We start from the raw sequence: 17,921 nt of genomic DNA on the forward strand, positions 1-17,921 counted from the left end.
CATTCTCTATCTTTTTATTTTTATTTTTTCGTTTGATTGATATCATTAATTACAATTGAAATTGAAATAAATAAAACATTGAATCATTGGATAAACTAAACTAAACAACAAAATAGAAGAGATAACTTGATTTGATCTTGATTCCTTGGCAATGTAAAAACCTTCCATAATTTTCAACAACAAAAAAAAATGTATTCAAAATAAAAGAATCTCGATGATTTCACAATTGAATTGAAATGAAATTCAAACGAAAAAAAAAACAAAATAAAATGGTAAGAAAATCGAAAAATTTTTTTCCAATGAATGATGGTGGATATATATCTGACATGTAAAACAATGAACCGAGAGAACAGAAGAAAACAAAAACGGTGGCAAATATTTTCGGAATGGGGAAAAAATTGTCAAGACAAAAGAAGAACCGACGAAGATAGTAGGAGATCGCGCTATACTATTAAAAACCCAAATATATAACGGTCAATGAGCTGGCTGCTGGTTTTGTTTGATTGATTCATTTAAGCCCTGAACACCAAACACAACTAAATACCGAAAAACGAAGAAGAAGAAGAAGAAAACCGCCAAAAAAAAGAAAACCAATGACGAATGATGGATCAGAGAAGGACAAGAGTATTTTATTATTACCTTTTTTTTGAAACAAAACAATAGACCACCATTACCATTACCAACTACAACAACATATTTGGAAAAAAATATCAAAAACTAATGTAAGATGGTTGTATTAAACAAAACAAAAGGGGATGGGGGATGAATGACGATTTAAATTTTTTCAAAGTTTTAAGGTTTTTTTTTGTTTTGTTCGTGGGAACACTATGTTTGTTGAGAAGAGAAAAAAAATATTCAAATTAAATGAAATGAAAATGAGTCGGGGAAGAAAAAAAATGATCCAACAAAGGTTAGACCCTTCTTCCTATTCATTTCAATGATGACGATGATGATGATTTTGATTTTCATATAATCAACGGAACATTGAACGGTATAATCTTCACTATAACCTCCACCCTCTATTACTATTACTGCTACCATCACACAACTAATGTTAACGAACATGGATTTTTACTTTTTTTTGTTTAAATAAGAACATGGTCTTCAATTTTTTAAAGGTATTTTTTGTTGTTGTTGACGAAAATGAAGCACAAATTTTAATGCCAGGTGTGTTCACAGATTCAATTTCTTTTTTTTCTAAACTTAAATCAATTTATTAAAAAGAACAAAAGCAAACATACACCACCGATTGAAAGTAAAGAAAACTATAGCTATAGCTAGCGAAAATGTACAAAAATCAATTGAGTTTCATTTTCTTATTCTTCTGGTCATTTCATTCGATACGATATGAATATTTTTTCTTCTATTGATGGCAAATATCAATGAATTGAATTTGGTGGACAAACAACACAAGATGATCATCAAATCCAACCGAACTGACAATTAGTTCATCTAATATCACACAAACACATATGTGGCTTGTATTTTCTTTCTCTCTCGCAATATCAATCATTGAAATAACATGGGCGTTCAAAGATTGAAGTTAGCTCGAATGTTTGTCAAAGTGATTGATTAGTATTGAAATATCTCTCTGTGTGTGCAGGAATGTTTTTCTAAAGTAAATTTTTCAACAAAAAAAAATGAATTCAAAAATTTCATAAATTCAATAATAATCTTCAAATCATTTTTTAATAAACAAAATTTGAATATAGTTCAATTGATGATGATGAGAAAACTGATTGAACATATATCTTTGAAATGAAGATAACCATTTGGAAAAAATCTATATTTATCGATCATTATCGTTATGATTGGAAAAATTTTTACAAATAAAAAAGAAGAGAGATTTGCTTTACCAGACAGATGGCAATTAATTTTCTCTCTTGGTGCTCGGATCTTCAAACAATGAAAAATTTGAAACTTTTTTTCCAAAAAAAAATTAAACATTTGTTTGTTCAGGGTCTTCTTTTTTTTGTCATTCGTTTCATCCGATTGCATTCATGTGACATTTGAGCAGAAAAAATTTTGGTTATTGTTTCGTTCTTTTGTTCTTGTCATTTCGTACAGCATAGTTTACTCGAATCTTTTTTTTCACTGTATTTGAATAAGAATGTTGGAAAGTTCAGGTTGTGATTGAAAGAAATGAAACGATAAACAAATGACGATAAACAATAATCAGTGTTGACTAATTGAACCAATGATAATTCCACTCAAACTAAATTGTAGCTAAGACACACAAACACAGAAGATCATAAAAAAATGAATAAACTCACTTGGCAACAACATCGAAAAAAAATAGATAAAAGGGTTAACAAGTTAGACCTAGACCAGACTTTTTCTTTTTTTTTCTAATTTGACCGGTCAATATGAAAAAAAATTGGCGACAAAATTATCATGTCTAGTCGATTTAGACTAGATAGGCGCAATATTACCGGAAATAATTCGGTAAAAAACAAAAATGTTAATTGTTCAATATCCAACGTTCACAAATAAAATACACATCCGGATGATTAATAATTTGAAATACAAGAAGAAAATTGAAATGTAAAATTTGAAACAATAAACAAAATAAATTCAATCAAACGAAAAAAAAACTAAATACCTTTTTGAGATTTTTGCTGCAGCATTAGTGTGGGTGTGTGTGTGTCAGGGTAGATATTCCGAATTTGTATTTGTTATTGTTTGAATGATGATTATATCGACATTTTCACACAGCATGAAAATTTTGGAACATTTTTTTTATTTTTGTTTATTAAATAGTTGCTCACGAAGATTGGAAAAATCAGAAGCCTAAAAAATGGTAAAAATAGAGAAAAAGAGAGAAAGAAAAAAAAATGAGAAATTGAAAATAAACAGTAACAATAAAAAAAATGGATCGATAAATAAATCAGCACAAAGAATATTAAAATACCCTCGCTTAAGAAAAAAAAAAATAATAAAGAAAAGAATCTTAATACACTGTTGTTGTTCAATTAAAATCAGAATAAAATTTTGTAGAAAAAAAAATTCAAATTGCAAAGTGAAAAAAAAGAACAAGTGAACAACAATAGAATGATGAAATATATAAGGTGTGTGTGTGCTCACGCTTGTTACTCTTTTTTTTCACTTGTTTGTGGAACGAAAAAAAATAGAAAATTAATTATGACCCCAATGAAAAAAAAGTTTTCTATGAATTTTGGTATTCCCGATTCATTCATTCATTCAATCATTCATTCAATCAATCGATTGACCACATTCACTGACACACACAAACACCGGTGTGTGGTGATTTACAATACAAAAGTTTCTTTGGTGGTGGTGTTTTTCTAATTTACCTGGTTAAGGTTAACACCTGAAAAAAAGTTTTGAAAAATATTTCATTCATAGTTTTTTTTAGAAAAGATCTTCCCTATCAACGCACTACCATATGATCATTATTAGATTTTTTTTCATTGGATAAAATTGGACAAAAAAAAGTCGAATTCTTTGAAATGTACAACATGTACAAACAAAAAATACTTAGAGAACATAAGATTCATTTAAGTAAAATTTAATTTAATCGATGATAATCGTTTCCAAAATGGATTGTCATTGCAAGTGTGGCAAGCATCATCATATCAAACAAAACAAAAAAAATAAAAAGACAATTTGGTAATATTCGAAACAACTATAGAGATAGAGAAAATGTGAAATAAAATAATCAAATGAATTTGAATTGACAGTAGGCAAACAGTGCGAACAAATTATTAGCCATTGGAAAAAACAAAATGAAATGAATGAACAGACTTTAGCTAAAACCAATAGGAAAAAAGCATAAACATCATTTTGGGCATCAAGTTTTTTTTCATTCATTCATTCATCTATTCTATTTCTCTATTCTTTACTGAATGACTATCGGGAAAAAAAATGCCAAACCATGTGTGTCTATGGGTGATGGACAAATGTGTGTTTGTCCAAGCAAAAAATGAAATAATAATAATAATGAAAATGATGAAAAAGAAAAATAATTATAATTAGAATTAGAATTAACGCATCCATGATGAGTTTCATCAAATACATAGACAATTCATTTGGCTATTTGTAATGTGTTTTATTATTATTATTATTATATTTGAAACAAACCGAAAAAAAAGAAAAATATATATCGAGTGAGGGATTCATATACTAGCCATTCATATAATTTCATTTCATTCATTCAACCAAACTGACCGACCGACCAGACCAGGCCAGATAGCCAGCCAGCCAGCCATTATTATATTAAACATTAAGCATCGGGAAAGATTGGAGACGAAGCAATTGTTATTCGAATAGAAAGATAGAGCCGAAGGTTTTCTACAATGATGAGCAATATGATGATTGTGTGTGTGTGTGTGTGAAACGACCAAAAGTGGTGTGTGTGTGAGAGAGAGAGTGAATAGTTATTATTATTAATATAATTAATAAGATTGAATGATTCCAATGGATTTTGATTCATTTTCAATGTGAGATTTTGAGATGCAGCAATCATCATACTTCTCTTCATTAGATTTTTTTTTCATTGGGCTTGCAAACAATGAATAAAAAAAGAGTATGGCAAGCAAAAAAAATCATCATTGAATTTTGTATTTTCATTATTATCCAAAAAAAAATGATGTTGAAAAGCAAAATCCTGGAACTACTATTATTGCTACTAAGCAAGATTAATTATCCTGATGACTAGGTGGTGGCGCCATATATTCATATATGAATTTCTGTATTATTTCATTAAATTTGCAAATTATTTTCAACCAATGCTTGATCGGGTTATTTTTTTGATGAATAATATTCCATTATGTCGACAAAAACAACAACAACAACAAAAACAACGAGATGTCAGTTGCGTGTGTCAATTTTACAATGATCCAACAGAAAAAGTAATCAACGAATGCAAATATCATATATTGATTGATTGCGTGTGATGGTCAAACATTGTCATACAACGATAGAGAAAAAGAGAGACCAGAAAAATATATAGGAAGTTAAAGTTTGATCTAATTAGACACCGAACACATCCAACAGCAACAACAACAACAAATAATGAGAAAACGAACAGCAAAATTAACAACAAAAAACGGACATTTGGTCAGTTGATGAACGGAACTTATGGAAAAAAGCAAGCGAGAGAAATTAATCAGTTATATCAATGATGAAGAATGAAACAAACAAAAAATTAATCATTATATTTGAAATAAGAGAAAAAAGTAAAAAAAAATCATTCAATTCTGATGGATTCTGAATGAATAAAATTCTAAAAAAACAATATGAATTCTTTTGAAAATTTCTTTTCTATTCTTATATTTCGTTTCTTATTCCTGAAAAGAGATTAGTCATGTATTGAATGAATGAATGAATGGATCAATGTTAATGATAATGATGATGATGATAAGAAGCAAATTCAAACAAGACAATATTCATTAGTTGTTGTGTTTGATATCATTAATTTTAACTTTCATAGTAAATGAATGAATAATCATCATCATTAGTTAGCTGGATATAGTTTCTCCTTATACGCTTGTCTCACACACACATATGAGAATATAAAAAAAACATTCAAATACCAAAATATAGTCTAGATATGAGATAGATGTGCATATTTTCCATCATCATCATCATCATCATTATATATGGTGTTTGTGTTGATTTTAATAATATGCACACTCAGTAATAGTGTTTTATTTTGGCGTGTGTGTGGGGGTGAATAGAGCATTCAACAACAAACAGAAAAAAAACGAAAAAAATTAATCAAAAAGGATTATCATTTATTCATTTTAGCTGGGAAAAAAATATATAATTTCTCATAAAATATATAGAGTATAAAATGTCAGGACTAGAATCGGAATTTGCGAATCCTAAAATGAAAATGATTATGCAAAAGAGAAAAAAAACCAATGAATGTTATAGAGGCAAAAAATTAATGAATGAATGAATAAATGGATGGATGGATGTTATCATCAATGGAAAGATAACAACATGGAAAAAAAGTCGTGTTTTAAAGAATTCAAATGAATAAAACGCACGCGCACAAGGATCATAATAAAATTACATTTGATGTTGTTTAGAGTGAAGGATTTATTACTCCCTATGTAGAATGATTTTTTTTGAACAATTTCGCACACTTTATTCCGTATTTTTAATGATTGAAGCCTAATTAGTAAGATGATGATAATGGTAATCATCGTCATCATCATCATCAATGAATGAAAAAAAAGTTGTTTTCGTAACATTAATAGTAAAAAACAAGATTTGATAACGAATAATTTTCTTTCTACTTAATTCCGAATTGGAATTTCAACAACAACAGCAACAATAAAAAAAAGTCTATCTAGAAAGAAAAAAACATTTACATTATCATTGAAAAAAAAGAAAAGGAACAATTCTGGATGCTAGATTCAATCTTTAGATACAATCTGATACAGGCTGTAGCATGTAATTGATACCATGGAACAATCTGATGATGATTTTGAATGGGCAAAAGTTTCCTTCTTCAACTTCTGTTTTTTTTCAACCAATGAAAATAAAACAACAAACGGAAATAGAAAAAGCGGTTTTTCTTTTTTACTCTGATTTATCATTCAATGAATATATTGATTTATTTGAAAGGGGAAATAGAGAAAATTTGAATTTATCATATTCATTCAACCAATAATAACATAATCGATAGATATTGAAGACATTGGCGCAAAACTTTATTACATAAGCAGCAGCCTGTCGTTGTTATCATTTTATAAAATTTGAAATTTTCATTTCAATTCTTTCTTGTTTTTTTTACTCCATTCATTCATTGGAGAATTGCAACGACAATAACAACTAATAGAAAACGAAAAGGAAAACTAATAGTGAAATGAAATGAATTTCTTTTTTTTTCATTTTAAAATATTTAAATGTAAAATGAAACAACGACGATGATGATGATGCTTAGGCATTGTAATGAAATGAAAATAAAAATAAAAAACACGTAGCATCGTAACATATGCGGATGCAATGTTGTATGCACACACACATCATTTTACAGCATCATCATGTGCAATTTTTGTAATTTTTTTCATCATTTTTTTTACAATTCCGTAATTCGGGTGTGTAATGCTTTCAGGCACACTTCATATAGAATTTTAGCAAATTTAAATGAATGAGTGAGGGTGGTAGATGAAATTTAAAATGAATGAATGAATATCGCGAAACAAAAACAGAAAAGCAAAGAATCCAAATACAAATTAAACATGGATCTGGATATTCATTTTGGCACCCCTCGTTCTGTTTTTTTATATTACAAAATATAATGTACAAACGGAGATAATTTTTTTCAAAGCCGATGGTTTATGCCATCAGGGGTAATGGGAGAGACAGATTTTCATAGATCGATGTGTGTATGTTTTTTTTTCAAGTTTGGAATCATCCCAAGTTCAATATATTTTAAGCAACACACATACATAACCTAATCAATTTCTATCCCCACAAACAGCAGCAGCAGAAAAATTGAGCAAAAAAAATCCATGTTCAGCGAGTAAGGAATAATGTTTGGATATTTGATGTGTATGGAACAATATATATAGACTTTATTATTATTATTATTTTTTCATTTCATGAAACTAATTCCCATTATTTGTTTTTTTATATTCTGAATACATTGTTTGAGTGAATGAGTGAGAGGCATATCTCACTTTTAATCGTGAATGAATGAAAAAATAAACTTCGTTATATGATACCGATATATGGGTAACAAAATTGTTTTCAAAGCACGTATTGGCTATAACAATAAAAAAAACAACGAATAAAGTATATTTGTAAAAATAAAATGAAATTTTTTTATATGAAAAAAAACAACACGTGCTTTTAATGTGTGTTTGTTTTAATCTGTATCATCATCATCATCGTCATGTGGATACAACATCTCTGCTATAACTTTGAAATATCAAAATTAAAAAAATTGATTATTTAAAATTTCGATTCAATATTTGCACACACACACAAATACTGTTACTATTTAATTTGCTGTTTGTTATCATCATCGTGTTTTAAAAATTTATTGTATCGTTATATCTCTCTTTCCGTCGTATTTCCTAGTATTTCATTTCATTTTTTTATTCATTAACGGATTTTTTTCATATAAAAAAAATTCATTTTCATTCCATCCAACAAGAAAAGTAGATGTAAAGGGCGGCCATATACAGCGTAGTTTTGATCCTGCAGGATGGTTACATATATATTCATCAAGCAAGGGGAAGAATGTAAATTGAAATGCTAGAAAAGGTCTATCATCCAGAATAATGAAAAAGGGGATATTATACATAAATGAATGAAAATTTTGGAGCAATAGATTTGATATTATACACATACAAAATAATCATCAGAAACAACAACAATGTTAGAGATTTTTTTCCTCTATGGTGGTGATGAGCATTGAAAAAAAATGAAATCCTTTAACGAAATATCAAAAAGTAGGAAATTTGATGCTTTTTGCTCATTCTCTATGTATATCGATGTGCAGAAAGAAAGAGAGGGAGAGATAATTGCCTTGATCGTTGGTTGTATGATGATGAGAATTGGGTGGTAGTAAACTAATCATCATTGTTGGAACCAAATTTTCGAAAGCAAAAAGGAAAAAAGCATAATGAAAAAAAAGCCAATCATTATGATCAAAACTCGTGAACCTTTTTTTTCATGAGACTAATATAAATTAATTAGACATGCGTGTAACAAAGAAACAAACAAAAAAAAACAGAAAAAAGGATTGATTAAAGAATGCTGCTTGCTGCTTTTGATGATGTTTCATTTCGTTTCAATGTTTTGGCCGTCGCCTATTAATTTTTTTTGCTAATGTTTTTACTCTATGGCGCCTGACAAGAGTTAAAGTACTATGGATATAGTAATGAAAGAATGGAAAAAATTATTATTCTTTTGCATAGAATTTTTCACTTTTTTTCTTATCAATGTATTTTTATTCGTTTTATTTAGGATTTTTATTTGTTGTTTGTTTCCGCGTAGGGCTCTAATGAGCATGTGGTCTATCATCATTTATATATATGAATGATCTTTATACACACAAAACACATAAACGCATACAAAACAAAACTAGATTAATTAGATGCACCATAGAATATATGAGAATAAAGTATGTGTGTGTGTGTGTTGGTAAAAATATTCTGTTTCAAATATATAGAATATTCTGTAACGAATAACAGTAATAGTAATTAACACGGGCTACAATTTCATTCTCCTGGGTTACCATCATCATCATCTTGATGATCAGAGCAACAACAAAAAAAAATGAAGAAAAAAATTCTATCGAAAATGAAAATGAAACAAACTGGATACCAACCGATTCATTTTTTTAGATATTTTTTGGGAAAAATAATAAAAAATTTTTTATATAGAAAAAAATGATTATGGCCATCACCCGATCACTATCACACTCACTCACACACATCTAAATTGAATACATAATTAATCAATCAAAATGTTAGTGTGCCGTACTTTAATTATTATCATCATCATCATCATTGTAATCGAAGAGAATTTTATGAAATGAAAAAATAATGCAATGGAAAAAAGAAATTCCATACATTTTCTATATATAGAATTAATGAATTTATAGTTTTTCAAACAACAACAAATTATTATACGCATCAATGAATGTACTCTTTTTTTCAACTTTGTTCATCATCATCATCATCATCATCATCAAGGGTTTCAAATGAGAGAAAAAAGTGTTCAGAATATAAACATATAAAAGCAAAGTTTTCCCCAATGAAATAAATACGACAATTTTTTTCTCTCTATATCTCTCACTCACTCCCTTGTACTCATTTGAAAAACATTGAAACAACAACAACACTCATTATGTTAATTGGCGCAAGGATTAGAGGCAAAAATAATACAAGCACCATACATATACACACACTAGACACATAGACAAAGAGTATGCATTGATATTTATAATGAATGAAAAACAAAAGAGGACGAACCGAAAACATTAGTTTTAGTTGATGAAGGGGATTGGCTTCTCTCATTCAAAGAACTAATTAATTTTGATAAAAGCTTCATCAACAAAAAAAATGTGAAAAATAGTAGAGAAACACTATAAAAACAAAACAGATTAATTTGTTAATGAAAAAATGCCAGAATTTTCTGATTAATTTTTCTTTAGTTAAAAAATTATATTTCAATAAAGATTGATCAATTGATTGATCAACAGGCAAAAAAAAATGTAGACGATTTAAACAGACAGACTCAGACAATTTATTTTCGATAATCCAAAAAAGAGAAAAAAGTAGATCATCATCAAAAGAAAAAATCAGATCAACGATTTTCCACTCACATACTCAAAGAATAAGATAAGAGAAAATAATGTAACTATGTTGAAAAAAATCAAATTATCAATGAAATAAAATAAGAGGATGTTTATATAATTTGTTCAATTTTGTTACTGTTGTTAATATTGAAAGTATGTATAAAAGTCAAGTGTGTACGAAGAAACGAAGAAAAATTCTTTGAAGAATATCAACCGCAAACACACACACATACAGTACGTATGATTGAAGATTTCGATTTTTTTTTTGTTTCGAATGTATGTAAAGACCATCACAGCATCATAATGAAGTTATTTTCATCAAAATTTTATACAGAATAAAATAGCCTACGCTATATATATGGTTTGTAAGAAAGTGATTCATGTTTTTATTCTCAGCTAGATTCGCTATGTATGTATAACGTAAAAGTCGAGTACATCATTTTTGTTGTTGTTGCCGGACATTTTTTTTGTATTAGTAAAAAACAACAACAACAAGAATCTGGATCAAAAATAATTGTTTTACTCCAATGTTTTTTTTATATTCTGGGTTAACCTTGAATTTGATTTTGTTTTTTTTTCTAGTTTATGAAATCAGAACAGAGATATGAAATTACTAATCTATATATGGGAAGATGTATTTTATTTCAATTTTAAAATTATTAATTTCAAACTCGAACGAAAAAAAAACAAAAATTACAGATTGAATTTCTTCATTGTTTTTCGCGGTTAATAGAAAAATAAAGAGCAAAAGTCCTATTGATTGAAAGAAATTCGAATACTGATCACACAACACAAACATCCATTGATTTCTAATTGAATTAAATACAATTTTCTATAAGAGTGTGGGAGAAAAATCATTTTAGATCAGTTTGGAGCAAAATTAATTAATTAAATTGAATTCCAAATTGAAAAAATTAAACAAAACAATCGTCATGCAGTAGCATGTGTGCTTGTGTCATGTGTAGTCTGAAAATGCAAAAAAAACTCTTGAGATGAATCAGAAAAAAAATTCTTGTCACGACAAATATACCAAATACAATACTGAATTCGAATGAAATGAATGTTTCTAAATAAATAACAATCTAGAAAAACAACGTTAATACCCGAGGGTTGATTGATTTGAATCAAAAAACGAATAATGGAATAAGAATTCCCCTTTTTGTATTTGTCTTCAATTCATTCGAAAAAAATCCAATCGTTTAATTAATTAAAAATCATAGATATGCATGGTTACTATCATCATCATTGCTAATTATCAAGTTTTTATGAATCAAATTCAAATATTTTATGATGATAAAAAAATAAAGAAATCCAGAAAATTCAATCAACATTTATATAGTAGTGATCATTATCATTACCAAACATTGATGTCATGTAATAATTATTATTAGTAATCAAAAGCAATTCATAAATGTTATAATCATTCAAGTTTCTCTGTTGGATAAAGTTTATGAGCTTTTTTATATTCATTAAAAAGAGAGAATATCACAGGCTATACGTGGATCGAACAACGAAAAACATTTATAGCATGCGATATATATAATGAACATTTATATAACAACATACAATGTTGGTATGTTGTTTGGATGATGATGGGGGGTGTAATATATGTAAAGAATCTGTAATGATAACTGAATTTAGTAAAATGAGTGAGTGTGTGTTGGACCAAAATATAATAATGAGTAATAAAATTCTTTCTCAGTATATATCCAGGAAGGCGAGCGAGTTTTTTTCGCTTTTTTTTTGATTAAAAAGTTGTAATTTGTTGTTGTCGTTGTTTAGGTGAATGTGTGTCTAATATAATAATCATCAACATTAACACACTATGCTTTTTATTATTGTTGAATGTGTTTTGGGGATGGTTGTAAAAAAATAAAAGAAAAAAAAGATGTTGTCAGTGGGTTGAAAAAAAAATGTTATAATAAACAACATGAACGTGTAATTGTATATAATCAAGAAAAAAGTCTGAATGAAATATAAACAAATAGAAAAAAAAATATGACCAAGGAGTAATTAGAGATTGTTTTTTTGTTTCGTTTTTCTTGGGAGCCATATGCATTTTGAACAAGAATTAGAAGCAGCGGCCATCATCATCATCATCATCATCAGTGAATGAAACCAGAAAAAAGCTTGTCTATGCAAAGTAATTTTTTGGATTCTCATTTTCCAAAAAAGTCAATGTTTCCTTCTGGTTATATATAGAGAGAGAAAAAAATATGCTCATTAATTTATATTAGTTTAGTTTGGTGTATTGTTTGCGTTTGATATATATAAAAAGGGGCTGGAAACTATTATCATAGAAATTAATGATAAGGAAACAAAAATTTGCTTTAAAGTTTTGTGTTTTTTTTTGTGTTGAGTAGAAATTTATTCATAATTTTTAATTAGATTTTTTTCCATATAAAATATATTAGAATTTTCTATTATTATTATTATGCAACAAATCTTAATTAGCGTTTGCGCCATTTGAACTGCACACATGCATGCATTTTTTATTTGGATTATAGCACCTCATATATATCAATTGTAGAAAAAAAAGAGAGTGATTCAATATGAACAAGAAAAAAAGGCAGAAAATTAATATCATTATATTTAGATAGAGAAAGAATAGAAGAAGAAGAGGTGGCAGCTGTAGTAATATTTTTGACAACAAATTTGCATTAATAAAAAAAAGGGTAATAAACAGAATATCCAGAATTTTGTCAAAGAAAATGAGAAATATGAAATTATTTGCCTTGCTCAATGTATTCATATAAGCTTTAGAATTATTATGACAATGATGATAATGGAATATTGGATGGATCAATGATTGGTTAATTGTTTTTCAATTATTAATAACAAACAAACGAATGAATACAATGGACATTTTACATATATTTTTCAGGAAAAAAATGTCAATCGAAAAGATCAATGATCCAGGATAGTGTAAACACACACACACATCAAAGAAAGAAAACCACATAAACAAATTGAAAAGATCCAAGCCAAAAAAAATGAATGAATTAATGAATGAGTGCAGAGGAAGCCAAAAAATAAGAGTGCTCTGTATTTCGAATACTGGATATTTTTATTATCAGTGATGGAACCAACAACAACAACCAGTGATCGACCAACCAAACTAACCATTGATTTAAAACAAAAAAGCAATATAGAAATTCTTCGTGTGTGCATTTTCATGGATAGTTTCTTTCTTTTATTATTAACCCAGAAAAAAAAGACAAAATGCTCAATAAATCTAATTAAGAATGTTTGTGTGTGGACACAAAGCAACTACACACACATTCTCATCATATAATCAGGATAGTAGTCAAAGTTATTCAAAGTAAGAGTTGTTTTTGGATCATAAGCAATGTAGAATATACAAACAACAACAACAACAACAGGCAAAGATGATATATAGCGAAAAATAGAGATTGAACTTAACTTTTAAGAACTAAATCAGCTAGTTGAAGATAGTGTTTGGTGTTTGTGTGTGTGTGTGCAAAATATCCTAATCATATTGATTAATGTTCTGTTGTTGTTGTTATGAGCTTACATTTAAGGTCGAATGTTGTTGTTGTTGTTGATCATTGATGAAATCAAAATCGTAATGAAATGAAAAAACTACTTGTCCTCAACAACAACAAACAACAGTTATTTTTCTACCGTTAATTCCACAACGCCTGATTTCAAAAAACAAAGGAAAGAACGAAAATAAAAAGCAAAGAAGAAAAAATAGTTTTCCAATTTTCATTTTCATTTTTTGGCTGTCGTAAAATCAATATAATTAAATTTAATTATCATTTTGTAACGAAAATGGAACAAATATAATTCTCTAATGATGATTATCTATAGAAAAACAATAATTCTCCCTCTCTCTCACTCACTCGTTACCCACACATACACATTACATTCATCATCATCATCATATGAAATCAACCATACATCTGTCAGATTTTCACAGTAAGCCAATCAGTCATTGAGTGGAGAGGGAAAAAATAGAATCTGAATTTGATTTCTAGAATAGGTAGAAAAATCTTTTGAAAAGCAAACATCATTCGATGAATGAAATAAAATCAATGTTGTAAAATGAATTTACAGAAAAAAAATTATACAGCAACCAAATATAAAAGCTTCAAAGATTCATGAATCATATATGTAATAGTTAGGGAAAAAATGACAAGTGATGGCTGATGATGATATGATGGCATTGAACCAGAATATTATTATTATTATTATTTGGTTGAGGATGATGATGACGAAAATGAGACATATATATACAGGGATAGTCCAAATGAAATAAGAATAATAAGTGATCGTACGTTATTATTGCATAGATCTAAATGAGAAAAAAAATTTGAAGCTTTTAATGGGATTCATTTGCTTGTTTTCTCTTTGATAAGTATATATTTGGATCGCAAGTATTATTCATCATCATTTTTAGAATAAAAATACATCAAAAGTAGTAGTAGTGGTGAGGGTGGAAAATAGGCAAATCATATTTTCCTATTGCTTTTGGACGATTCCAATTCATTTTCATTCATTTGATAGAAAGAAAAAAAGCCCGTTATAATTAGTTAAATCAATTTGGCAGTGCATTCATCATCATCATCATCATCATTTATAAAGGCAAACTACACATCGTAATCATCATCATGTTATAAACGACGGTGGCAAATGGTTATTGGTTATGGTGGTGTGTGTGTGTACGTACTTTTCACTAACACAATGAAACAACCACCACCACACCACCACAGAATAATGATTATATAGAATTGGAAATGGACAAAAAAAAATATAGATGGATTGACACTTATATTCAATGCCTTATAATACTAAAGAATCGTTGTATGCAAATGCATTTTCTTTTATGAATTCAATAAAAGAATGAATAAGGAATAATCATTGAAAAAAAATTGCTAACAGCATTACGAATAAAAATGAAATGAAATGAGAAATGGTAATATATGGTAATCATTTCAAAAGAAAAAAATTCAGAATAGTAGGTTGTTTTACTTGATTTTTTTTTTTTTTTTTGTTAGGAATCGATTCTGTGTATATTTTGTATGCATACATTATAAAAAAAACTAAGGAAAGCTTTGTGTGTGTGATTGCATTTGATTCAAAATTATTTCATTGCCTTCGATCTATTAGTTGTTTTTTCATTTACTAAACTCTCTCGCTATTCATCACCAATCTAACTTTTTTTCTTTTTGATCAAAGAAAATAAAAATGATGCAATATTGATCAAAATAAAACATGATGATTGCAAACAAAGAGAAAAAAACTAAGTCAGCTAATTTTTTTCTGATCATATATCTTGCAATTAAACAAAAGAAAAAAGCAAATCAATTCATTCATATTGATAATTTGATGGAGAAGACAAAAAAAAGACGAATTAAAACGGAACCCAAACAAAACAAAACGAACTGAAATGATCTAATGATATACAATATATGAGAAACAAAATATCATTATTCATGTGCACCGAACAAACAAACAAAAAGACCGGAACAGAGAAAATTCAATATTTCAATGATAATTGAAAAAACTAGAAAATTTTTTCAAAAAATCAATGAATCAGCCAGGTGATAATATTAATTCAAATCCAAAAGAAAAAATGATTGAAAAGAAAACTTGAAGGGTAAACACACAACGACAATTTTGAGTTTACGAATGAATCGAATAAAATAAAAAATCAAACATGAAATATTCTTTGATGAACTTTATTAATTTAATTTTCTTTTACGAAATCAACGCAAAATAAATATCTCTTTTTATGTGATAAATTTGCAATTTCAAATATTTTCTCATTAAATTTTTTTCTAGAAAAAAACGTCATTGTCATTTCATAGATAAGATTGGTGTGTTGCTTTAATGAAATCGAAAGACTATGATGATGATGATGATGATGATTAGATCATTTAGAAAATTAAAAAAAAAGAAATTCTTTCAATGTCGAAAATAAGAGAGAGAGAAAAAAAAACTTTTTAGAGGAAAAAAATCGAAATCCATGACAACCCTCGAATTTTCATTCTCTTACTATTTTTTTATCGTCGAATTTTCGATGACAATCGAAAATGTATGGATGTGGATGGATTGAGATGAAGAACAATAAGGCAATTCTTTTTTTTCGAAGGGAAAAAACAGCTCAAACGAAAAATAAACCGTTTTCCAAATCCCCTTAAAACTGTCATAGGTTTTTTTCTCTTCTCTCATTCCTAAATATATCGAATTTGATTTTCCCGACCAGCAACGAACAACCAGCGACAGTTCATACAAACACATAGAAATAGCAAAGCACAAACTTGGACAGTTAACAAATCAAATTACATTAATTTAAAAGAATTTTTTTTTTAATTTTAGAAAAAAATAAATTATTTCATCATTGCATCGGGATGGTTAGTAAAGTTCCCAGTTTTTTTTCGGGCCTTTCTTTTACTGCATCGGAAACATATCTCCAGAAATTGCCCCAGCAAATCGAAAAAAAAGTTTCAAATTAAATTTCAAATTAATGGCCACATAATAATACCGATGAGGGGAGGAGTATCAAACTATGAGCCAAGAAAGAAATATTAATCGAAAAAAATCTTTAAAAAAAATAAAAATAAAATAATTGTACTCTTCGAGCATCATCACTGTTTTCGAAAGAAAAACGAACAAACAAATCAATAGTGAAATTCGATTTTGTATAAGGTATACTCTATTCTGTACTGATCGAATATGATGGATATTTGTAAAACAACAAACGACAATGGCAAATTTATTTGTTTGTTCGAAAAGATCCAAATATAAATTAAAACCTCGAAAAAAATTGGATCAATTAGCTTCAACAAAAAGAAGAAAAAAACAGTTTCAAATAATAACATTTTGTTGTTGTTTCATTGTTCTGAATCGAGTCGTATGATAAATAGAAAACCGATTTTGGATCCGAATCAAACAAGAATTCCAATGAAATTGAACATTTTTTTCTTCAACCAACTTACAATACAGTCACTGAAAAAATATGTCAACATTCATAGCACGTTTTTTCATTTTGTTCGGACAATAAAAACGTATTTGGTGTGTTTGCTTGCTTTATGATGTTTTGATAAATAAAAAAAAACAAACATTGATAAACAATCACAATCAATCGGGTAATCAAAGTTCAATAATTCAAACATTATTCTTATGGAAACTCATTCAAAATATGCATTTAAACCATCAATCAATAATGATAATCAAAACATTTTACAATTAATGATAAGAAAAGATAATCAAAAATCAATGATGATTATGATCTAAAATGGAATATAATTTTATCTGTCCATGCATGTCAATTGATGTCAACTGAATTTTTTTTCCTTTCTAATTGTGATTGATCAATGACATCCTTATTTTTCTCTATATTTAAAAAGATTTTATATTGATCACTTAATTTCAATCATTCAGCTAATCATTCCTTCAACTTTAATAAATCAAAACAACAACAAAAAATCATCAATATTCAGTTGTTAACCAAAAATATATGGGTAAAACAAAATAGGATTGACAATTGACAATGTTTAATTGGTATCAATTTAATCAGAAAAAAACGAGTGGAAGAAAAAAGGGAAAAATCAATTCATTATTTCTAAGAACGAAAATGAATGCAATGTTCCAATCAAACCAAACAACA

General features: G+C 27.8%; 1 protein-coding gene across 7 annotated transcripts in view; it reads right to left on the reverse strand.

Annotated features, from left to right (window-relative positions):
- Nucleotides 1-17,921, reverse strand: part of zfh2 (Zn finger homeodomain 2) — an 85,153-nt gene that overhangs the window by 23,561 nt on the left and 43,671 nt on the right. For 5 of the 7 annotated variants that reach the window (XM_075824829.1, XM_075824832.1, XM_075824828.1 and 2 more), the window contains one exon: nt 2,603-2,790. The exons of the other annotated variants lie outside the window; for them this stretch is intronic. The gene's annotated coding sequence lies outside the window, so the exon portion shown is untranslated. The remainder of the gene's footprint in view (nt 1-2,602; nt 2,791-17,921) is intronic. 7 annotated transcript variants of the gene reach the window in all.

This window comes from Dermatophagoides pteronyssinus, unplaced genomic scaffold, assembly GCF_027571235.1.
Source record: "Dermatophagoides pteronyssinus isolate colony J.1.1.1.1 unplaced genomic scaffold, Derpt_VIB-CSIC_2022.12 sq0002, whole genome shotgun sequence".
NCBI lineage: Eukaryota > Metazoa > Arthropoda > Arachnida > Sarcoptiformes > Pyroglyphidae > Dermatophagoides > Dermatophagoides pteronyssinus.